Here is a 15,074-nt window from a genome sequence, read left to right as displayed (position 1 = left end):
TATTTAAGTTTAGGACAAAATTTACATGAGGAATGTAAATTTTGGAAACTTTTGGAGTTAGTATGCAAAATCCTTAAGTTATGGGTAAAACGGTCATTTTCCCACATGTAGAGAGTAAAATGGAAATTTTACTCTTTAAGTTAGTATTTTCCATATTTCAAATTATTAGTGATTTAGTTCTAACTTTTAGAATCACTAATTACAGTTCCTCGTGATCGCACTTGAAGTTTTATAAGAAACTCGGAGATCGAGGTAAGTTAGCTTTTAACTTACTAGCAGTCTACTGTGTATGTGTGCTAAGTAAAAGAACTACAGTGTATGTATGTGTGTTATCATATATGTCATGCCATGCCAAGTTATCACGTAATTGTCTATTATACAGAATTTATTCTGTCATCAATTTTTATCTGTTACATAATATATTATGTCATGTATTACTGTACATTACAAGTACGTCATGCTAAGTATGCCATCTATTACATGTATGTCAAGTCATATAATATTCATTGTTGCAAGTATGTCATGTTAAATATGTTGTCTATTATATGTTATGCCATATTACGAAATGTTTCTATCTCAAGTTGGTCATGTATTTCAAGTTATGTTCAAGTCACGTTACGTTACGTCAGGGCTGCAGTCCCTGTGGAGGGATTTTCTCGCCTATCCGGACCTCTCACAGCTTTGACTAGAAAGAATGCAGAATTTATTTGGTCAGACAAGTGTGAGAGAAGTTTCCAAGAATTGAAGAACAGGTTGACAACTGCACTAGTGTTGGCGCTTCCAGAATCACACAAGCCATTTGTAGTTTTCAGCGATGCGTCTAAATTTGGATTGGGTTGTGTCCTTATGCAGGAGGGACAGGTTGTTGCTTATGCATCTCGTCAGCTAAAGGATCATGAGAAGAATTATCCAATGCATGATTTAGAATTGGCTGCGATTGTATTTGCTCTTAAAATCTGGCGGCACTTTTTGTATGGGGAAGCTTGCGAAGTATATACCGATCATAAGAGCTTGAAGCACTTGTTTTCCCAGAAGAATCTGAACATGAGGCAGAGGCGATGGCTAGAGCTAATCAGTGACTACCAGTGCGAGATCAAGTATCATCCGAGGAAGGCAAATATAGTTGCTGATGCTTTAAGTCGAAAATCGCATTTGGAAGATGAGGCCGAATCGTCAGAATTGGATTCTTTGCTTTGCGGGATGAGAAGACTCCTTATTGAGAGTTCATAGCAAGAGGAAATATTATCTTCAATTCTTGATATTCGAGTGGCTGATTTTGAGGAATTGAAGACTCTTCAAAGGAAGGATCCAGAGCTATTGGATATCAGAAAAAGAGTCAGAAAATCTCGAGGGCCGTTGCACTATAGTATGGATAAGGATGGAATACTTCGGTTCCGAGATCGTAGAGTGGTCCCCAAAGATTCAGAATTCAAGAAGCGGATCATGGCAGAAGCTCATGCGGCCCCTTATTCAGTTCATCCTGGCAGTACAAAGATGTACCGGGACTTGAAGAAAAATTATTGGTGGGAAGGGATGAAGAAGGATATTGCCTTGTATATCGAGAGATGCCACACATGCCGTCAAGTCAAGGCCGAGCATCAAAGACCCGCTGGTATGCTCCAACCCCTCCCTATTCCTGAGTGGAAGTGGGACGACATCACGATGGATTTTGTAGTGGGCTTACCGAGGACCCCTAGGGGGAAGAACTCGGTTTGGGTGATTGTTGACCGGTTAACGAAGAGTGCTCATTTCTTGCCTGTTAATAACACTGATTCCTTGGGTAAGTTGACTCGCTTGTATGTGAAAGAGATAGTGCGGTTGCACGGCATACTAAAGAGTATTGTGTCAGATCGGGACCCAAAGTTCACATCTCAGTTTTGGAAAAGTTTGCAGGCAGCATTGGGTACTAAGTTGAAGTTCAGTACTGCATATCACCCTCAGACGGATGGCCAATCAGAGCGCACTATTCAGACCCTTGAAGATATGTTGCGAGCATGTGTCATGGAATTTCAAGGGAGTTGGAAAAATCACTTGCCGCTCATAGAATTTGCCTATAATAATAGCTTCCATGCATCCATCCAGATGGCCCCTTATGAAGCTCTTTATGGGAGGAAGTGCATATCACCTTTATGTTGGGATGAAGTCGAGGAGAATAAAATTATTGGGCCTGAAATAATTCAAGAGATGCAAAGTCAAGTCCGGATCATAAAGGATAAAATGGCGGCAGCTCAGAGTCGTCAGAAAAGCTACGCTAATACAAGGAGGAGAGACTTATCTTTTGAAGAAGGTGATTGGGTTTGTCTCAAAGTCTCTCCCATGAAAGGAGTTAAGCATTTTGGTAAAAGGAGGAAACTGGATCCGAGATATGTTGGCCCTTTTCAGATTTTGGAGAAGGTAGGGTCCGTCGCTTATAGAGTTGCTTTGCCAGAATATTTTGGGGATATTCACGATGTCTTTTATATATCATCCTTGAAGAAGAGTTTTGGACAACAAGAGCTGCGCTTTGTCAACCCATAGCGTATTTAGTTGCAACGGACCTTACTTATGAGGTTATTCCTTCACAGATCATGGATTGGAAAGAGCAACAATTGAGATCTAAGACGATACCTCTGATAAAGGTGGCATGGGGGGATCCGTTAGCTCAAGATTTCTCTTGGGAGAGAGTAGCTGACATGAGGGAGCAGTACCCCTCTTTGTTTGAGTAATGACAGTACGTTTCTTAAACTTGGTCTCAGTGGAATCATGTGGCTTGTTTCAAGTTAGTGTTTGATCTTGAATATTTCGAGGATGAAATTTGTTTTTAAGGGAGGAGGATGTGATACCCATTTTTACGTGTATTTTCACTGAAGGAGTTGTTTTTAATTTAATTAATATATTAGCTCTTTTATTTTAAATTATTGTATTTTAATTGGTTTTATTTTATTTGATGTGGTGTTTAATTTATTTTAGTCGTTTTATGTTTTTAAAATTGTTTTCGTCGGGTCAGTTTTTGGATTCCGGAGGTGAGGATTGGACCTCATTTTCTTTCTCCATATTTTCTTTTCTCTTTTTCTTTTTCCCTTTTTCTTTTTTTCTTTTTCCTTTTCTTCTTTTCTTCGTTCTTTCTTTTCTTTTCTTCTTCTTCTTTTTCCCTCCCGCGCGTTGCAGCTCTCCCTTCTCCCTCCCGTGGCTGTCCAGCTCTCCACCCTGACCCATCGCTGTCCGGCCGGCGTGGCCGACACAGCCACCACCGTTCAACTCCCCTTCGGCCGGCACACCACCCCACCGAAAATCACCCCCATCCGTGTCGCCGATCACCCCCTACAGCCCATCTAAGCCGCACGGATTTTTGCCGTTTCCGGCGCCGTCGCTCCACCTCCGGCCACCACCTCTTCACAACTTCATCCCCTACCTCTTGCCGTCCTAACCCACCCATTTTCGGCTCCGATCCGTTTCCGGAGCAACTCCCACGAACTCAACTCCGATTTGGCCTTTTTCTGGTTCCACGGCCAAAGCTCACTTCCATTAGCTTCATAAACATCCTTAGGCCGTTCCCTATCAATTTCGTGTCTTGGTTTGTCCCCGTTCGAAAGTGGATAATTTATTACCCACGGCCACAATGTAAAATACACTGTTACGTTGTTTTTTCTCTGCCGTTTGCAACATCGTGAGCTTTCAAAAAATACCTTGTAGCGCTGTAAGTATTTTCCAAACTCTACTTTTAGATTTAAATATATTTTGCTCTTACAATATTTTATTGGATTGGTTGGTTGATTCCGGACTGAGTCCGAGGAGTTTGGGGGTCGGATGGATTGAGGATGGAGTTGCTTGGTTTTGTTGTTTTGTGATTGGTTGGATGTTTTGCATCTTGAGGCGTGCATTACATGGAGCATACATGTGCATTTTATTTAATTTGAGAAAATCTGGTTTTAATCGTGTAAATGGATTTTTGGGTGCGTGTGTATCACGACCCCAAGTCGGGATGGGGTATTATCTCGGTGCAGCTCCTCTAGTCACTCTAGAGTGGATAATACTGAGCGACATCCCCTGGGTTGTCGCTGGGCGACGACTGGATCGCACGATACGGTAACACTGTCGTGTCGACTCCGTGGTCCCTAGAGTGGCGGGGACTAGAGGATGGCCTGGTCCAGGAACGCGCTGGGCGCGAGTACTAGGCATCGCTCGTTTAGGTGTCACACGCGTAGTCTTTACCTGCGGTGTGGCACAAGAGCCAGAGTGTGCGGGTGATCCCTAGGGGAGATCATGGTGCACGCAATAATTGGATCGGTTTTATGGTTTTCGGATACGAGCCATTTTCTGGGAAAATGCCGAGGTTACGTTGAGGCTTTGTGATCCATTTTCTGGGAAAATGGTGGTTTCTTGATTTGGGCCATTATCTGGGATAATGGCGAGGCTTTGTTTAAAGGATATGTTTTTGGGCCAAATGGGATTTTGGCGTGCGTGGAAAAATGTGGTTTTATGGGTTTTGTGCATTTGCATTCTTTTATGCATATTGTTTGAGTTAATATGTTTTTATCTAGTGGCGTTTGGATCTTACTTATCTGCTGCACCATTTTGGTACCGTAGATTTTGGTGCATAGATCGAGGAGGAGGAGGAGGCTGAGCTCGAGGAGGCGGCTCCGCCGGAGTATTGAGTTGGAGTTTATGCCATGTTGTTGGATTTGAAACTATATTTGTGGCTTGTAGTATTTTATTATGTATGTTTTGAACGGCTTTGTATTAAACCAAGAAAAATTCTGGTACTTAGTTATATGACTTTGTTTATCCGCTGCGTGTTTTCTTTTGCACACTTGTTGCATGTACATACACTTGGCACTTGGCGATAGGGTGGTGACCCGTGATGTCATCATCCGGACGTCTCGATTTCCCCGTGTCCGTACGTGGGATTTGGGGGCGTCTCATTAGGCGATTGTTTTATGTGAAATTTAAGAGGACATTAGGATTTCTTTCCTACCCTATATAAGCATATCATTAGCATGAAATAGAGGAGAAGGAGAGGTACAAGAGGTAGATTTGAAGAGAGGAGAAAATCACTTCCATTGCCACCGTTCGCTTCAGTTTTTTCTAGAGATTTTTGTTGTCCAATATATTTATGGGTAACTAAATTCTCAAGTAGGGGTATGGATGAACTTGCACATTAGATGGTATTTTAAATTTATTTTTAATTTATGTATTTGATCTTTAATTACTAAAACTCTTTTGTTTTATGATTCTCAATTCATCGTTGATATTTTCTTCTCCGAATAATCATAGAATTTATTCTGTTTATGGATTCAGTCATGCTTTTTCTATTGAATGGATTAGTTCTTTGATTATATTTAGATCAATTATTTATCTATATTGATTTAATTTTTTTTCTGCAATATCGTTCACTGAGTATATTATCGTTATTGGATTTTCTCAATAGGGATAGTAATTTACGTATTTTAAAAGTGGTGAATGATTTTTCAAAGGGTTACATTTAATTGAATTTTGGTCTATAAATCTATACCTTCCAATTGGGAATTTTGTAAATTGAGTTCCTAATTGAGCTATCCAATGAATTAAGAATAATTAAAATGTCAGATTTGTGCAAGGGATTCCCGACACTCTACTGTTCATCAAATTTGAGTACTATTTCCGTTAATCACTTTACTTCACTATTATTTTGCAGTTAAAATTAATCTTTGTTCTCCATATCTTATTTAATATTTTTCTTTTAGTTTCTTTGTTCCTTTTGCTATTCTTTTAAATTATCTCCCTGTGGAATCGACACCCCATAGCTGTGCTACAACTACCGCGTTATTCTTTGGGCGTAATCAAATTTTGGTGTCGTTGCCGGAGAGACGGTAGAAGAATTGTGAGATAGTTTTTCTTTTCAGCCATTTGTAAATGGGGTAACTTCGTTCCCTCTTTTAGCTTGCTACATCTTTATTTTATTTTCTTTTTCTTTTTATAGTTTTGATTTTTTTATTTTTAGTGTTGCGTTTTTCTCTACCTTGTATGCATAGGTATAGAGACGCCTCGGGTCATGGAATGAGATGACTCTCCCCAACATAAGACTAATGCTTTAAAAAGGCAAATCTCCACCTTTGCACAAAAGGACAGTGAGACTTTGTATCAGTCTTGGGAAAGATTTAAGGAGCTATTGAGTATGTGTCCTCACCATGGGTATGAGAATTGGCGCTTAGTGAGCTATTTTTATGAGGGACCTACACCTAAAGAGCGTCAATTTGTGGAGATGATGTGTAATGGTGAGTTCTTACAAAAAGATCCTGATGAGACCATAGAATACCTCAATGAGCTTGTAGAAAAAGCTCACACTTGGACTGAGCCTAATGCTACTGAGAACACAAATAGGTCACGATCTGTAGGAAACCTAAATGGTGGTGGAATTTACCATCTCACATGACCAGTGCAAAACTGCAAGTGCACAGTATCGTAGTTTTATAGTAAAGTAATAAGTAGAGTATCGTCCTCAGGGATTGGTACCTTACTCTTGCCAAATACCAAAATTATACTAATCTCAATTTTATCTAGAGGAATCGCTAAGGTTTTTGTAGTTGCAAATAAACTTAGATCAACTCAAAGAGAAATAAGCAAAGAAAATAAAACTGACTTTCAAAGATCAAATTCAATAGGGAAGAAAACTTCTAGGAAATCGATTTCACCATAATTCTTCACTATGCTTTTCTCATCCAGCTAATTTAACTTAAACCTCTTTTGTCTATTAGCAAATCTCTAATTCATCCAAAAGCCTCTTTCGATATTCAATTGGAAGTGATTCTAGTTTATCAATTCACACAAGAGTATGCAAATTAAATAATCAAGAACGCAATAAGACCAATGATTTAATTACTACACAGGTTCATACAAGTCTTTCGATCTCTATACTTACCTATGCTGAAATATCCAAGATCTATCCTATGATTCCCTCTTTCGATAGCAAATCACAAGATTAATAATCATCTAATCAATGGCCAGTTAATTAGAAGCATTAAACTCAGAATAAATCAGATAAACAAAGAGAGAATTGCATTAAATTAGCATGGACAAACAAGCATAGTTCGGAATTAGGTTACATCGTTTTCCTAGAAAGAAGAAAATTTAGCTCATGCTAGAATTGGAATTCAACATAAACGAATTCACCATAATTGTTCTGAGAAGATGGGAAGAAGAAAATAAACACTGAAAAATCCTCCTTGCAGCCTCAACTGGTCGTCAAAAGCTCAAGAGAACGATTCAACGCCTTTCTCCCGTCCGTGCTCGTGTATGAATCCAACGTACGTGCAATAAATTGGAATTCCGTCTCCAAAACAAATGATTTGAATCCCTCTAGCTATGTTTTTCTCTCCCAAAGAGTGTTCTCCAGTCAAAACTCGCGGCTCTAGAGTGAAGAATGGCCTTTTATATGGTCCCACGGCGGAAAACTTAAAATTTGTCAAAATACGATGTTCGCTCGAGTGGGGTGTCGAGCGCGCGTCGAGCGTTCGACTCTGCCTGATTTCGCTCGAGCGGCCAATGTCTCCGCTCGAGCGATCTTCGTTTTTCAGCAACCTGCTCGAGTTCCCTGTCGAGCGGCAGTCGAGCGTTTGAATCTGCCTGAATTCGCTCGAGCGGCCAAAAGCCTCCGCTCGAGCGAACTTGTAAAATCTGCAATATGAAATTTTGCAAGCCATCAAATACCCCCAAACTTACAACTTTGTTTGTCCTCAACAAAAAGAAAAACAAATGATAGTTTAGGCAATATCAACTCGACCTCAAAGAGAAGTATCATCACTCACCAAGCTTTTATGAATTTAGATTTCATCTCTAGTATCTTACTCTTTTAACATCAAAGATAGCAAGAAAATCAATCAAAAATTTTGCAATTTGTCAAGCAATAGTTAGGTGTTTACTTCAACCTAAAGCTAAGACCTTGAGTGTGTGTGTGATATAGTCAATTTAACCTCAAACCACCTGCAAACTCAGATAAAAGTAGAACAACCAAAATCAGAAGAATTCTCTTAAAACTTAACTCCATAAGTCTAATTTTCAGAAATCCTCTCCACTAATGTAGTCAACACCAAAATCAAAGATCACAAGGTCTTTATTAAGGTTGTAATGATAGGCCACAGGGTGAGGGTTAAGAAAGAACTGGATATGGGAAATTAAATCAAACTGGGAAAATACTTAGTGAAAAGAACATTAAAAGAGAAACTCACATGATTCAAATCATAGCTCTTTCTTGGCAATATGCTCATACTTGTGGCATCAAAATTGCTGTAATCACTGATGTAATACCAACACTTCCCTTAACAAAATTTGAGGTAATTCACATTCCGCTTGGCGACTTCTTTTTCTTTTCTTTTCTTTTCTTTTTCTTTTTCCTCTTCTTCTCTTCTTCTTTTTTTTTTTTTTTCAATCACTTCCTTTCTTCTTCTTCTTTTTCTTTGATCAAATAGAGCAAACATAATACGTTTCATCATGAAACCAATTTTCTCTTTTAAATGTAACTCTCCACCAAAGTATTTTCTCAAACTATCAACGGTAGATTCATTGTTTTTCAGGCTTAGAGCGGGCATGGTTTATGTAGTTTAAAGAATCAATAAAGGCTCATGAAGGCTCAAGGGGGTTGACTATGGAAACACACCATGTAATGATGGCATGACATTTAGGACGGCTGGGAAAGCTTTTTGGTTATGCCAAAGAAATGCCTAGATCATTTCTCTAATATTTGGTCTCGACTAGGATTTCGCCTCAAGGACCCATCAACGGATTCTAGAGCAAAGCAAAATCGAACCTCCCTCTTTCAATTAATTCAACTTCTTCTCTTCATAAGCAAAATGGAATAAGAGAAAAATGACTATGTGCTCAATTGTGTTCAAGGTCAAAGATTTAAACCAAAGTACCCACAAAACTTCACTTGACATAAAAGAAATTTTGAAAATTTTTCTCAAAACCATCTTCAATCACAAATTTCAGAGTCATAGAGAATTCAATCTTACTCCAATGCATGCTTGGTAAGAGACTCAAACAACCCATCAACAACCCAAGACTTAGAAAACAAGAGGATCAAATGATTATAGGAGTTTACACCCCCAAACTTAAACTAAGCAATGTCCTCATTGTGATGCAAAAGTAAAAAGGATTGAAGAAATAAAGGAACTTCCCTGGGTTTCATGGTGAACCTTCCGAGGTTTTAAAATTTTCCAGCTCTTTATTCTTGCTAAATAAACCTGCATCAAAAACCAATTTATTAAAACTTAAATAAATAAAGATAATAAAATAAATGAAAGAAATAAAGATAGATCTATGGGTTGCCTCCCATAAGCGCTTGTTTTAAAGTCTACAGCCAGACTTTTCAATCTTCCTCAATCGGGATCTCTAAGAGGAATAAGAGTACAGTTCCTCTCCACTTCATTGCTAAGTGATGTATCTTGCTGCAAGGCTCGTTCTAGGTGATTGGCTGGTGCATCTTCTTTAAAGGCCTTTTCTTCACATTGCTTAATGTCATCAATCCGAAAACAAGTGCTTGGCTCTTCTGGAATTCTCATGGCTTGGTAAATGTTGAACATAACTTCTTCCTTGTTCACTCTCAATGTTAACTCACCCTTTTGAACATCAATCAAAGCTCGTCCCGTGGCCAAGAATGGTCGAGCTCCCTGTCGAGCGGCAGTCGAGCGTTTGAATCTGCCTGAATTCGCTCGAGCGAACTTGTAAAATCTGCAATATGAAATTTTGCAAGCCATCATCAGGGAAGAGGATAACCTAAAGGCTAAGGTTGAAATGCTCACTAGAGAGTTAGATGTTTTAAAGACTAAGGACTTAAAGTCAACACACGTGACTAATCATGTAGAGTCTTTTGGACCATATTTTGTGTGTGGCGAGGTAGATCATCTTGCCCAAGAGTGTTCCACATTTGTTGAGATGAGAGGGATGTATGAGAAACAATATAATGCCTTAGGTATGTAAATGAAGCCTGTTGCACCTTTCTCTGATACCTACAATCCTGGGTGGCGTAATCACCCAAAATTTAGTTGGAAATCTAAAAACCAGTAGCCTACACAACCCCCTAGATCATATCCTGCACCGTTATCTTCTAGGAGTCCTTTAGAAGACACTTTGCATGCTTTTATTGAGGCACAGGGTAAGACTAACCAAAAGTTTGAATCTTTGATTATGCAGGTTGTTGAAGAAAATAAGGAGATAAAGAGCCAAGTGTCCAAATTGATGAGCTCCTTGAGTGTGAATGATTGAGGTAAGTTTCCTTCTCAAGATCAATCCGTACCCCATGGTCAACACATGGCACAAGAGAATTTGAAGGATGTGAATGCCATTGTGATACGAAGTGGTAAGTCATTACACATCCCAACAACGAACAAATCAGAGGATGTGGAAGAGGATCAAAGCAATAGTGGTGCCGAGCTGCCCAAAGAAGCCGAGGTAATAAAAAGCCCAATTAAGGTACCATTTCCTCAAGCTTTAAAACTGAATAAGCAAACTTTGGATCTTAACAATGAAATCTTGGAGAATCTCAAGCAGGTAAAAATTAACCTCCCAGTTTTGCATGTTATTAAACAAGTTCCGACTTACGCAAAAGTTCTTAAAGATTTGTGTACAGCTAAGAGGAAGCACCATTTTAAGAATGCAGCATTTCTAATAGAGCAAGTTAGTGCTCTAATTGAGCAGCAGAAGGATCCTGGTTGCCCATCCATTGCATGCAGCATTGGAAATCGTGAGTTTGAGCAAGCTTTGCTAGATTTAGGAGCTAGCATGAATCTAATGCCATATTCTATTTATTTGCAGTTGGGGTTGGGAGAAATCAAACCAACCACTGTGGTATTACAATTGGCTGATCGTTCAGTCAAAGTACCTCGGGGTGTGGTAGAGGATGTTCTAATTCAAATTGATAAATTTTATTATCCTGTTGATTTCCTAATCCTTGACACTAGCTCTGTTGTTGATACTACTTCTAAAATTCCTGTGATTTTAGGTAGGCATTTCCTTGCCACTGCTAATGCTCTTATTAATTGCAGGAATGGGCTCATGAAGCTTTCTTTTGGAAACATGACTCTCAAGGTGAATATCTTCCATATTGCAAAATAGCCAAAAGATGATGACGAGAGCCACCAGACATACATGATTGACTCACTCATAGACAGGGGAGTTTCTATAGCTCATGATTTTGACCCCCTTGAGTATTTTCTTGTTAATTCTGAGTTTGATTCTATCAGTAATCCATTTGATGCAGTTGATATTTGTGCTATCTTTGATAGAACTCAGGATTATGGCACTCGGGCCTGGCAACCGAAGTTTGAGGAGTTGCTTGAGAAAGAGGAAAAACAAATTCCTTCAAGTGTGGAAGCGCCCAAAGTTGAACTGAAACATCTGCCTAAGGGTTTAAAGCATGCTTTCCTTGGTCCAGGTGATACTTTTCCTATTATTATCTCATTTGAATTATCTGAGTCTCAAGATGAGAAATTAATTCGGATCCTAAGTGAGCATAAGTCAGCCTTAGGTTGGAGCATTGCTGGTATAAAAGGTGTTAGTCCCCTGGTCTGTTCTCATAAAATTAATTTGGAGGAAGGAACTAGCCCTCGTAGAGACCCCCAACGTAGGCTTAATCCTACTATGAAAGAAGTGGTGAAGAATGAAGTGTTGAAACTATTAGATACAGGAATCATATATCCTATTACTGATAGTAAATGGGTAAGTCTTACACAGGTTGTTCCTAAGAAGTCAGGTGTTACTGTGGTGAAGAATGCCTTTGGAGAGCTAGTCCCTACAAAACTTGTGACTGGGTGGCGGATGTGCATTGATTATAGAAAATTGAATGCTGCCACCCGGAAAGACCATTTTCCTCTCCCTTTTATTGATCAAATTCTTGAGCGTGTTGCTGATCATCCTTTCTATTGTTTCTTGGATGATTATTTTGGTTATTATCAAATTAAAATTGCATTAGAAGACCAGGATAAAACCACTTTAACTTATCCTTTCAATACTTATGCTTTTCGTAGAATGCCATTTGGATTGTGTAATGCACCTGCTACTTTTCAACGTTGCATGATGAGCATTTTCAGTGACATGGTTCACAATTGTATGGAAGTTTTTATGGATGAATTGACTGTTTTTGGATCTACTTTTGATGCATGCTTATTGAATTTAGAGACGGTGTTGACTCGTTGTGAGGAGAAGGAATTGGTTTTGAATTGGGAAAAATGCCACTTTATGGTACCTTCAGGTATTGTGTGAGGGCATATTATTTCTTCTAGGGGGATAGAGGTAGATCAATCTAAGATTGAATTAATCTCTAAGTTGCCTACACCTAGGACAGTAAAGGACGTGAGATCCTTTCTTGGTCATGTGGGCTTTTATAGGAGGTTCATACAGAATTTTTCCACCATATCAAGACCACTATGTGACCTCCTAGCTAAAGATGCCCCATTTGAGTGGACACAAGATTGTCAAGAGGCCTTTAAAACGCTAATTGGCAAGCTTACCTCAACACCCATAATGCAGCCACCTGATTGGACTTTACCTTTTAAGATTATGTGTGATGCAAGTGATTTTGCTGTAGGTGCTGTACTTGGATAGAGAAGGGAGGGAAAGCCTTTTGTCATTTACAATGCTAGTGGAACTCTAAATAGTGCTCAGATGAATTACTCCACCACTGAAAAAGAGTTGATAGCTGTAGTGTTTGCTTTGGATAAGTTTCGTGCTTACATGATTGGTTCTCCTATTATTATTTTTATAGATCATGCAGCCCTTAAGTACCTTCTTACAAAGAAGGATGCTAAGGCATGATTAACACGATGGATTTTACTTTTGTAGGAATTTGACATCACCATCAAAGACAAGAAAGGAGTGGAGAACGTAGTGGCTGACCATCTCTTGAGACTCACATTTGAGGATACCTCTGACCACTTGCCAATCAGGGATGATTTTCCCAATGAGCATTTACTATCTATTACTTCTCTACCATGGTTTGCTCATATTGTGAATTATTTAGCTGCAGGTGAGATATCGATGGATTGGAGCACTCAGGACAAAAGGAAATTCATAACTGAGGTACGTAATTTCTATTGGGATGATCATTTTCTTTTTAAATACTGCCCTGACCAAATTTTTAAGGTGTTGCATCCCTGATGAAGAGATTGCTAGCGTCTTGGAATTTTGTCACTCCCAAACTTGTGGGGGCCACTTTTCAATGAAGAAAACCGCTGCAAAAATTCTACAGTGTGGATTTTATTGGCCCACCATATTTAAGGATGCAAACATCTATTGTCGCTCATGTGAAAAGTGTCAAAAGTTAGGAGTTATATCCCGTCATAATATGATACCCTTAAACCCAATTTTAGTGATTGAAATTTTTGATTGTTGGGGTATTAATTTTATGGGACCATTTCCTCCTTCTTTTGGATATCAATATATTATTGTGGCAGTAGATTATTTGTCAAAATGGGTAGAGGCAGCAGCTTGCAGGAGCAATGATAATAGGACTGTAATTAAATTTCTCAAAGAGAATGTGTTATCTTGATTTGGTACACCACGTGCTATCATTAGTGATCGGGGTACACATTTTTGCAACCGTTCTTTTGAAGCTTTGATGAAAAAATATGGGGTGGTACATAAGATCTCTACTGCCTACCACCCCAGACAAGTGGATAGGTAGAACTTGCATTCCATTTTAATTTAAGTTACTCCCCATTCAATTTTAATTCGTAAACATTGAAGACAATGTTTCATTTAAGTTGGGGGGTGGTGGTGCAAATTCAGTATTTAAAATGCTGGTTTGAACTCTGTGGCATATTTTCATGTGTCAATTTTTTTTTAATTTGCATCCCACGTGCATCATTTTCACATGCGTACTCATTCTCATTCATAGCCATCTTCGTGAATTCACCAAACCCACCATAATCATTTTTGCTGAAGTATTCACAGGGCCCTTAATGCACTCATCCAAGTTTTGTGGTAAGATGGTGGTTTGACACATGTAGCTAGAGAACTCTTTTACTTAAGTATTCATGTGAGTTTTGGAGAGGATTGAAAGCCTACAAATGCAGTAAATTGTGATAAGCGTTCATTGATCTGTTGAATTGGGCACTTCTTTTGAGAATATCATTACATGGTTTGTGGTACGATGGTGGATATACTTGGGATATGACGAAGGTCAACTTAGGATTAACGTTTGAGCCTTTCAAGCTATCCCTTTCCATCATAGACCCCTAGTAGCCAACTTTGAGCCAATAAACACATGTAGCTTTTTCTTTTCATATGTCCATATCATCCATGCCTCTCCACATTGGAGTATAACCTATACACCGATTTCCTTACCCTTTTTACTTCCAAGTGTATACTAGGTGTGGAATTTGTATTTTCTTTCTTTTGTTTTATCATTGTCAATTAAAAAAAAAAGGGGAAGAGTACAAGTTGCAAAGTGTTCAATTGAGTGAGCTCCGAAAGAAAGAAGAAAAAAAAAAAAAAGAGAAAAGGTTGGTAGAAATGGAAAGAATACCAAAGTGGCATGTGTTTGTCCATCAAAATTTTGAAAAAAAAAAAAAAGAGAAGAGGAAGAAGAAGGAAAAGCATTATTATTTGATGATCTGAAAAGTTGGAGAGTACATCAAGTGAGAAGTGTGGTCTATTGAGATATTTAATAAAATTCCCTTTGTATGTACTTGGAAGTTTTTGAATCCCTTTCATTTTTTTTTTCATATAGCCCCAAACCCAGGCCACATTACAACCTTTTGTGTTGATCGTTCTGATCCTAAGTAAGCTGTTGGAAAGACTAGTGGAAGTCTCATCTGTTAGTGTTCCTATTATAAGATCAATGTTTGCTTGTTACTTGTACATAATTGCCTAATTTTCCATGAGAGAGTGTGTACACCCATTCTCAACTCCATAGAGAGAGCCCTTACACGAAACACTATTATACCCATGAATTATGGAGTTGAACCTTTTGCTTGAGATGTTCTTGATATTGCATGTGTCAAGGTTAGTGGTAAGATGGTTATGGCTTGGAGAACACACACACACTCTGTGAATTGCTATAGGTGGATTGATCTTGATGGGTTATTGGATTCCTTAGATTATTTTGATATGTGAATCTGGAA

General features: G+C 38.8%; 1 non-coding gene across 1 annotated transcript; it reads right to left on the bottom strand.

Moving 5' to 3' along the window:
- Window positions 1–6,045: 6,045 nt before the first annotated feature.
- LOC122302044 lies at window positions 6,046–6,153 on the bottom strand. The gene has a single exon (XR_006240293.1). It is a non-coding gene; the product is annotated as a small nucleolar RNA R71 (small nucleolar RNA).
- Between the last annotated feature and the right edge of the window lie 8,921 nt (window positions 6,154–15,074).

The sequence above is a fragment of the Carya illinoinensis genome, chromosome 2, assembly GCF_018687715.1.
Source record: "Carya illinoinensis cultivar Pawnee chromosome 2, C.illinoinensisPawnee_v1, whole genome shotgun sequence".
Taxonomy (NCBI): Eukaryota; Viridiplantae; Streptophyta; class Magnoliopsida; order Fagales; family Juglandaceae; genus Carya; species Carya illinoinensis.
This window is presented reverse-complemented; position numbering and strand designations above follow the sequence as displayed.